The following is a 7,595-nucleotide window of genomic DNA, read 5'->3' on the forward strand; positions in this document are numbered from 1 at the left end:
CCCACCCCACCCCACGGGGCACCCAGAGGTGAACCAGACCCATCTCTGTCCTTGGCAAGCTTGCTGACTGATGGGGGAGACAGAACTCGGCCGCAGACTTGTCATCATGGGGTGGTAGGGGGTGCAGGACACAGGGAGAGGACGCAGGCGGTGGGACCTGGGATGGGCTGGAGGTGGGGGTATCCTTTCTGGAAACCTCGAAGCCAGATGAAGAGCCTCCCTCCCCCCGCATCAGGCGTGGTCTTGGTATGGCCTCGATCCAGGAGAGGTTGGATTGGAACCCTTGACAAAAGGGCAGCCCGGCCGGACAGGGCTGGAGCGTCGGCCCAAAACTGGAAAAAAGCCCCTTGGCAAATTCTGGAAGAAGGGCCAGCGGAGGACTGGAGGCTGGGAGTCCAGCGGGAAGATGAGGGTGGGTGAATGGGCGTGGCCAGCTCTCCCCAGAGTTTGGAGGCCAGGCTGGGAACTTTCCCGTAGAGTGAGGAGGGTGCAAGCCAAAGAAGATGGTGGTCAAAGGGTCTCAGAAAGACCCCTCCTGGGCTGTGTTAAGAAACAGGGAGAAAGGAGGCCGGAGAGATCCGATAGGGGTTGGAAGGTTGAGCAAGAAGTTGGGGGCTGGGACCTTGGAGACGAGAGAGATGGAGAGGAGTAAAAAAACTGGCAGATGTAGCCCGGATGCAACTCCCAGGGGTCTGGCTCAGGGATGGGGTGGGTGGTGTTAGGTGAGGGAATTCCAGTTGTTTGCCGGGTAGATACTGTGTTTCCATAGGCTGGGGTATTGTGGAGGATGCTAAGGGTCTGGGGGAACATTTAGGGAACTAAGCAGTGTAACCCGAACAGCAAATAGTCCACCTGCCCTCCAGGCACTAAGCCCCCCTCTCTGTGGACAGCTTACTTGTACCAATGTCTGGTGCACCTTTCTAAAGGAATTTTACTCACACGCACCTACAGTATTCCGCCCGCTTCGTTTTTTATTTTGTTTTGCCCCCAGGTATTATTCTGGAACTTGGCACACATGGGTGTGTATATTTGTGAACCCACCGTCATCCAGGTTGACTCTGACTCACAACAACCCTACCTGAAGGACCGAGTAGAACTGTTTCCTAGGACCCCCAGACTGTAGTTCCTGCCGGAAGCAGACAGCTTGATCTTCCTCCCCCAGAGCAGTCGGTGGGCTCAACGGCTCCCACCTTTGGGTTAGCAGCCCAACACTTAACCCGCTGAGCCACCAGGGCACCTCTGAACCCTCCAGATCCGCCCATATCCATGTTTACAGAGCGACATCATTCCTTTTTCATGGCAGCAGGGCCCTGGTGGCAGAGTGATTGCAAATTGGGCTGTAGTCAGAAAGGTCAGGTGTTTGAAACCACCAGCCAGTGCCAGGGGTGGGGAAAGACAGGGGCTTTTACGCTGGTAAACAACTACAGTCGTGGAAACCCACAGGGGCAGTTCTACCCTAAGCTATAGGGTCGCTCTGAGTCGGCACTGCCTCGATGGCAGGGAGTTTGAGTTTTTGGATGGCATTCTGTGGATGCCTATTGGCATAATCGGGGTGCTAACCACATGGTCCATGGAGCAAACCCACTGATCACTCTCCAGAAGAAAGTCGAGGCTGTCTGCTCCAGTAACGATTTCGTCTTCCCGACATGCACCAGGTAAGAGGCAGAGGGTAGCAGAATGGATAAGAAAATAAAATCTACCAATATGCTGCCTACAAGAGAAACACCTCACAAACACAGATTAAAAAAAATCAGAGGGTGCACAAAAGCATCCCAAGCAAACAGCAAAAGAAAGCAGGGAGGGGTAGCAATATTAATCCCTGAGAAGATAGACTTCAAGATAAACAAGTTAATAAAAGATAAGAACAGACACTATACGATGATCAAGGGAACCACAGCTCAAGAAGACATAACTATACTAAACATATGCACCCAATGAAAGACCCTCAAAATACATCAATCAAATCCTCACAGAATTGAAAAAGGGTATAGACACACCAACAATAACAGGAGACTTCAAGACGTAGTCTTGGAAGCCCAGATGTGTCAGTTCTGCTCTGTCCTGTCGGGTTGCTGTGAGAGTTAATGGGCTCATTGGCAGTGGGTGGATAGTATTCCATGGGTGCCCACTGAGTGGCGCAAATGATTACAGGGTGGACCACTGACCACAGGGTCGTTGGCTCAAATATATTCAGAGGCCCTTAACAAGGAAGACCATAGATTGGAAAATCCTATGGAACTGCTCTACTCTGCACACGAGGGGTCTCCATGAATCAGAATCAACATGGATCTCAAGATGCAAAGGATTTACACGCTGCCAAAAGGTCAGGGATGGTCTACTTCTGTGATAAGGTGCAATCACGTGGGATTGCAGTTGGACGCTCAGGACTTGTCATTGGACACAAATGCACATCTCGTGAAAAAGAGTCCCTTCATTGGGTCGTGCACCTTAATTTGATTTCTAGAACGAGACTGGGGCTCACTGCAGGTTCACCCCAGATGCCCTATGGTCAGATTAGCATGGTGAGCACTGTCTGTCCTCCTGGCCCTGATCTCATGCTGTTGCGATTTTCTGTCTGGGCCTGTCTCTGGGAAGTCATTGAGGGTATGACCCAGGACTGAGTCATCTCTCTGTCCGCAGTATCACCCGACAGAGGATGTGGCTCAGAGCAGAAGATTGGGATAAAATGTTTGCAAAAGGAATGAATGGAGGGAGGGAAGGAGAATAGCTCCAAATGGTCTGTGGATTAGCCTGGAACTTGCTTAAGCCCTTGGGTAAGGGAACACAATTTTCATTAGCTCCCCAGCTATGGGGGCCATCCTCTCAGTTGGCAAGTCACAGGGACCATAATTTCCATCCTCCTCCAACATACAAGATTCATAAATCCCTCAGCCCCTGAGATTCAGCTACTGCAATTCTCAGAAATCCTTCAAGACAAGGTCTACCATTCCCATTACCCCTTAGGACTCAGGACCCACCCTTCCCAGCACCCCCTGAGAGACAGGGGCCAACTATTCCCATTAGCCTCTCAGACCCATGGTCCATCTTTTCCCATCAGGTCCTAAGACAGTCGCCATTATTTCTTCCAGCCCCTGAGCATTGAGAGCCTCTGTTCCCATTAGCTCCTGAGACATCGGCCCCACTGTTCCCATCAGCCCCTGGGAGCCCCTTCTTCCCATCAGCCCTTGAGACTCAAGGCCCACTTCCCATCAGTTCTTGAGCCTCAGGGGCTGCTCCCCTCGTCAGACATTTGCAGACGGCTAATACTATTTCTAAGACACAAGTGACCACTCTCCTCTGTCAACTCTTGACACACAAGTACTGCCACTCGCAGTCTCTCTGGGAGCAGCATTCTGAGGAAAAACAAGAAAGGCTCTGACCTGCACAAGACCATCCGGAAGTGCCTCAAACAGGAAAAGCCAGCCAGGGAGATAGCACCACCTTTCCGGAAGTAGATCAAGGACGAGGAGTTTACCTGGGGAAGGAGGCATGAAGAACATCAAAGGAGCAGAAAATCCTAAGGCTGGGGATAAACCCCAAGCCTGAGATAATCAACTAATCCCCACAGGTGGGATAATCCTCAGGCTGCTAGAGCCTTGAAACTACCAGCTAATCCCAAGGGAACAATACATCACACCCACCCAGTGCACCGTTAAATAATCCAAAATGGCAGACGTGTGGGAATTGAGGGCCAGGGCACAACTTCACACTACGGGACAAGCCTCATACCCACCATTAACTCTTTTCTGGCCCAATGAGATTTTTAATTGGTGATTCCCACCCTCCCAGGGATGGGGTTCTATGGACAACCCCTTCCCCTTTGGACTAGCCTTTTGATGTATCCAGAGAATGAAGACGTCTTCGGTGGCTCTGCTCTTTAAGTAGAGGCTCAGATTTTTGGGAGCGGGTGTCGAGTTTAGCAAGCCCTTCATGCCATCGCCCACTCTCCTCCCTCTGTTACTAGAACCTCTCTTTCTTGTGGGAGACCCATCCCGTGTGGTTTGGAAGAGCATTGCCCTAGCGTCAGACTCCTGCTTCTAGATCAGTGCTTCTTAACCTTCCTCATGCCTCGGCCCTTTCATACAGTTCCTCATGTCGTGGTGACCCCCAGCCATAAAATGATTGTCATTGCTGCTTCATCACTGTCACTTGCTACTGTTATGAATTGTCATGCAATTGTCTGAGATGCAGGTTGTATTTTCATTGTGACAAATTGAAATAATGAAAGCGTAGCATTCGTCACAAAACAGCATGTCGTTATATATTGTAAAAGTTATTTCTAATGACAAATAAATGAAATCTTGTCTTGAAGCATGGTGTAGCATGGGTAACGGTCTTCATGCCGGGTACTCGTAGGCGGGCGTATCTGCATGTGGACGGACCTGCCTGGAGATGATAGAGAAGCGATGTCTTGGTTTCTAAGACCATCAGAAATAATATGTTTTCTGATAGTCTTAGGGACCATCAGAAATAATATGTTTTCTGATGGTCTTAGGTGACTCCTGTGAAAGGGTCGTTTGACCCCCAGGTTGAGAAATGCTGTACTAGATGCCCCTGCTTTCTTCCCCACCCCAACATCTCTCAGGTTTGGGCATACTTCTTTTGATAGTTACTGTGTTAGTGTAGGTAGACTAGAGAAAAAAATTCATAAACACGCATATGTGTAAGAAAGAGTTTTATATACAAGAGCAATTGAACATTGAGAAAACAGCCCAGCCCAGTCCAGATCAAGTCCATAAGTCTAATAATAGCCCATATGTCCAATACCAATCTATAAACACATGCCATGACACCAAATGTAGATCACAGGCCAGTGGGTAGAAAGTCCTTGGATCCAGTGACATTGGAAACATCTCATTGCTGGCAAGGGTCTCTGCATCAGGGAGGGTCCATGTGTCTTGTCAGCTGCTATGTATCCCAGGGTGTCAGCACAGAGTCTCCTGCCTCCAAAGAGGAAGTACCGGATTTCCCAGAATTCTCAGGAGAAGGCCATACCCACATAGAGGTCTCACTGGCTATTTCTGGTTGACAGGTTAGACTCCACCCCTATACTCTTAATCCTCAAATTGACACGAGATTAGGTGACTACCACAGTTACATAATCTGGTGTCATTTGAGGACTTGAGAAGAGTAAGAGTGAAAGGGTGGAGTCTAGTCTGTCAATTGGTTCATAGCCAATGACATCTCTGTGTGTGCATGATCTTCCCTTGAGGATTCTGAGAATTGCTGGATTTCCTCCTTGGAGGTGAGAGACACACACACACTCTCTCTCTCTGCTCATTCCCCTGGAGACTCTCTCCTGACACGGCTGACTCCCTGAGAGACATCCCTGAGGAGAAGACATGTGAACCTACGCTGATGCAGCCCTGGGATCTGGAGAAGCTATGTGGAGACCCCTGCCAGTGCTGAGATGCTTACACCGCCACTGGATCCACAAGACTCCCCACACACTGACCTATGATCTTCCGTATTCATCATCATTATATGTGTTTCATGAATCTGAAGAGGACTTTATACATTGGTATCAGACATATGGGCTAATATTGGACTGATGGACTTGATCTGGACTGGACTGGGATGTTTTCTCAATATTCAATTGCTCTTGTACAGAAACTTCTTTCGTATATGTTGAGTAGACCAGCCTCTAACATCCATGGGGGTCTGTAGGAGCAATTGTATGGTTATAACATATAGAGAACAGTAAAGTCATGGAAGAGTCAGACACATCTTATGGTAGCATGCTCATCTCCAGGATGGCCATGATCTCAGCAGCCAGGTCCACGCAGAGAGGCAGAGGAGGGAGCATATCTCTTTATTTCTGACCAAGGCCTATATATACTTAGGGGCGTGGTTACAGGTCACCACACACGACACAGGAAGGGGCTGTACAATAGGCATATACACCACAGAAAGGGGATGAGCTAGAGATGTACATGCAATAGGAAAGGGAGGTCCACATGTGACAAGATGGGCGGGCCCTAGACTCAATATGGCAGCCTAACCTTGGTCATCCTTGAGTGGGCTCGACCTTGCCTTTGGGCTCTCCTTCAAGAGAATAATCCACTACCCTTGTCAGAAGGGAGTGGGTCCTACTTAAGAGTGGGACAGACTATACAGTCTGATTGCTCTAGATGCCTGATAACCCTCAGGGAGAATAACCTCAGACCTGCTTTTGTTGACCTCCAATTGTATAGTTATTTACCACGTGTAGCAAGCAGCTTCTTAGGTTTGGCACATATTTGGGGGAGAGAACTTGGGAGAAACCTTTCTGTATCCCACACATATACATATGAGTGTCTATGAATGTGTTTCTTTAGTCTATGTGGACTCTCACACTACCCAACCCAGGCCAACCAGAACATTCTTTTGTGACCACTCCTGCAGAGTTGATTGGAATTTCACGATTTTGTAATCCTCCTACTTCATTTTATGCATTCAAAAATATACAAACATCTGTGCATACATATAACACTTGGTGGCAACTGTAGCCAAGCACTCAACTGCTAACCATGAGGTTGGCAGTTTGGACCCACCAACTGCTCTGTGGAAGAAGGATGAGGTCTTATGTTTTTCAGGGAAGATTCCAAAGAAACCAAACCAAAGCAAACTGAGTTGTTTCCCTCACATAAGAGATGTCAGAGTAAACCAGCCTCTAACAAGCGAGAGGTCCAGAGGCACAATTGTATGGTTTATAATATATAAAGGTTATAGTAAAGTCAGAAGATAGGAGAGAGAATAAAATACAGGAGTCCGACACATTTCATAACAGCACGCTCAAGTCCAGGATGGCCATCATCTCAGCAGCCAGGTCCACAGAGAGAGCGTTTACTGTCTTGGGATATTTATAGGTATCCATCAGACATGCATATTCAGTAGTTACATATGTCACAAGGTGGGCAGTAACCACAGTAAAGTCCTTGAACATACAGGTGTGGAAACCTAATGCTTGCATTGGGGGAAGGCATGAAGGGAGATGGGTGCCTAGGGGGAAGGAGATAAGAATGTTTGCTTCTGTGCTTGCTTCAGCAGCACATATTCTAAAATTGGAAAGATACAGAGAAGATTAGCATGGCCCCTGAACAAGGATGACACGCAATTTGTGAAGCATTCCATATTTTTTTTTGCTGCATTCCATATTTTTTTAAGCGTTCTGTATTTTTTTTTAAAGGATGTTTGCGTCTATAGGGAAATAGAATCAACCATGTGCTCACTATAAGGCAGCATAGCTGTTTGTGGGAATGGTATTTAAAGCAGGATAATGTACTTGGACTTTATCTCTAACTTACCAAAGTGGAGGCCTTCCTACTGTGAAATAATAGCTTTCCAGATTCCCTCTGTTATAAGTTAGGGAATATTATCCTCATCCAATTTCCCTCCATGCTAGTTTCCCACACAAGGTTTCCTGAAATCTTTACAAGAGCAGACAACCTCATCCCAATGGGGCAACTCTACCCTATGCTTTGGGGCTAGTGCTTTTGTTTCAGCAGGACAGAATCATTTCTACATATCAAGATGATTTTTTTTTACATAAATCATTTTACTGGGGGCTCTGACAGCTCTTATCACAATCCATACATCCATTGTATCAAGCACAT

The 7,595-nt window shown here is 47.7% G+C and overlaps 1 non-coding gene across 1 annotated transcript; it reads left to right on the forward strand.

The window, feature by feature from the left end:
- Positions 1-7,013: 7,013 nt before the first annotated feature.
- LOC142432835 (U6 spliceosomal RNA) lies at positions 7,014-7,119 on the forward strand. Its single transcript, XR_012780939.1, has one exon. It is a non-coding gene; the product is annotated as a U6 spliceosomal RNA (small nuclear RNA).
- Positions 7,120-7,595: the final 476 nt, after the last annotated feature.

The sequence above is a fragment of the Tenrec ecaudatus genome, chromosome 18 (assembly GCF_050624435.1).
Source record: "Tenrec ecaudatus isolate mTenEca1 chromosome 18, mTenEca1.hap1, whole genome shotgun sequence".
NCBI lineage: Eukaryota > Metazoa > Chordata > Mammalia > Afrosoricida > Tenrecidae > Tenrec > Tenrec ecaudatus.